Source organism: Aplysia californica, unplaced genomic scaffold (assembly GCF_000002075.1).
Source record: "Aplysia californica isolate F4 #8 unplaced genomic scaffold, AplCal3.0 scaffold00020, whole genome shotgun sequence".
Taxonomy (NCBI): domain Eukaryota; kingdom Metazoa; phylum Mollusca; class Gastropoda; order Aplysiida; family Aplysiidae; genus Aplysia; species Aplysia californica.
In genome coordinates this window covers 1,591,460-1,593,390 of record NW_004797290.1, presented here as the reverse complement: position 1 = coordinate 1,593,390, position 1,931 = coordinate 1,591,460, and the positions used below count along the sequence as shown (strand labels likewise).

The following is a 1,931-nucleotide window of genomic DNA, read 5'->3' as shown; positions in this document are numbered from 1 at the left end:
CTCTCTCTCTCTCTCTCTCTGTCAAACACACGTGCACACACACACACACACAGATACACAGACACACACACACACTCACACAAACACACACACACACACACACACACACACACACACAAACACACACACTTACACACACACACACTCACGACTCACACACGAATGCACCCTACTTTATCCTACGCATCCAGTCATCACGTTCCTCATTCTCGAGAATTGATTTTTGTTTTTGTTTTCGGTGTTTCTATTTTGCTAGACATCACGAGCAAAACCTTCTTCTCTCTCTTTTTTCACTGCACTCTTGCCCCATAGATCCTAAACTAGTAATGTGTATAGCGCCACATTATGTGAACTGCGCAGAGGAACTACATTGATAAAATTATGTGCTTTTGATAATCACAAAAAAAAAGAAAAAGAAAAATACCAAAAACACAATACTCCACATTGGAGTGTCATCAACACGTCAATACAACAGACGGGTGCCTTTTGTGGGTCATTGACAAGAACTTAGTATAGGCCTAATTGTGAAAACGTAGTATCTCCAAGAGGACGCATTGAGAAAGGGAGGACGTTCTTTTGAGAGGCAGTGAAGCGAACCTCCTTTTCAGTCCAAGGGAAGCTTTGTCAGTGCATAAGTTACGGTCGGCAGAATTTGGGTCTCAACTGTCATCTGAATCCCAATAGTCTAGGCATCCCCCCCCCCCACTCCCCTCCCTACCCCTTCCCATCGTCCTTCCTCCCCTCCACCCTTTCATCCCTCGCCCCTCCCCTCTTCCTGGAACACTGGAAAAAGAGCAAGCATTCCAACTATAGAGAGAAAACAAATATAGGCCTATGGGAACCTAGAAAATGTTTCACATTATACACCTTCCCTCCAACATAAAATGTTTTTTTTTAATCTTAAATTTAACGCTTTTAATAGCTAATGACATATATTTTTAATGTTACCAGAGAGCGATATGCAACTTCGTCTAGATCTACGTATAACAATTAAGTTCATTATGACACCCCACCTTTCATACCTTTCAACTATGAAATAAACCTTCACGTCTTAAACGCGAAAAAAGACCCGTGTTTTCTCCCCTAAATTTCCACTTCAAAGAAAAATTCTAAAGATTAGGGGCAAATATAATAATTAGGTCAACTATAATTATCAGGTAAGAGTATCTTGACCACGCGATGAAATTCTTGAGAACTAGCTGAAGCTCGCCACGCCCATGTGAGGGGTGGCAGTCTGAGTCTGAGGCAGTGGTCGTATCTCTACAAAAACACACTGACCATGTGATGGTACTCATATGACCTTATGCAGTTGCGAGCGCCGTAAAACCTTCCTGAAACTAAAACTGGCCGTGTGAAACATAATATCAACCAAAGCGGACCCAAAATGACGGGCAACCTGCCACCTGGACATTGATTGCAACGAGTAGAATAAGAAGTTACTTACCAAAATGCACTCGTCAGTGCGTGCGGCGTGTGGTGTCGACATACGCTCCACTCTGAGCCTCGGTTAGGTAGTAAGTACATGTAGATCTAGATCTAGATCTAGTTGTTCTCCGTCAATAGTTCCTGCAGCAGAGGCTAGAGATATGCCGCATTCTTTCTTTCTCGCTTCCCTCTAGCCTATTACGAAAGTCATAGATCCTAGTAGTCCTGTAGTGTGTCTCGCGTGTCTCGGAAGCTCTGTCGTGTCGTAGCTGTGTCCCTCATCTGCCCGCATCCAGGTCAGAACAATGAGGTCAACGGGTACCACAGAGATGGAAATAAAAGCAAGGGGTGCCAAAGTGATCAATACATTGGGTTGTTGTTGTTGTTGTTGTTGTTGTTGTTGTTGTTGTTGTTGTTGTTGTTGTTGTTGTTGATGCTGTTGTTGTGTTGTTGTTGTCCGTGTTGTTATGATTATTGTTGTGGTAGTGGTGGTGGTTGTGAGTGCT

General features: G+C 43.2%; 1 protein-coding gene across 2 annotated transcripts in view; it reads right to left on the bottom strand.

Annotated features, from left to right (window-relative positions):
• LOC101847306 (uncharacterized transporter slc-17.2) overlaps positions 1 to 1,693 on the bottom strand; it is a 19,042-nt gene extending 17,349 nt beyond the window's left edge. For both annotated transcript variants that reach the window (XM_005090661.3, XM_035972009.1), the window contains exon 1: positions 1,445 to 1,693. The gene's annotated coding sequence lies outside the window, so the exon portion shown is untranslated. The remainder of the gene's footprint in view (positions 1 to 1,444) is intronic.
• Between the last annotated feature and the right edge of the window lie 238 nt (positions 1,694 to 1,931).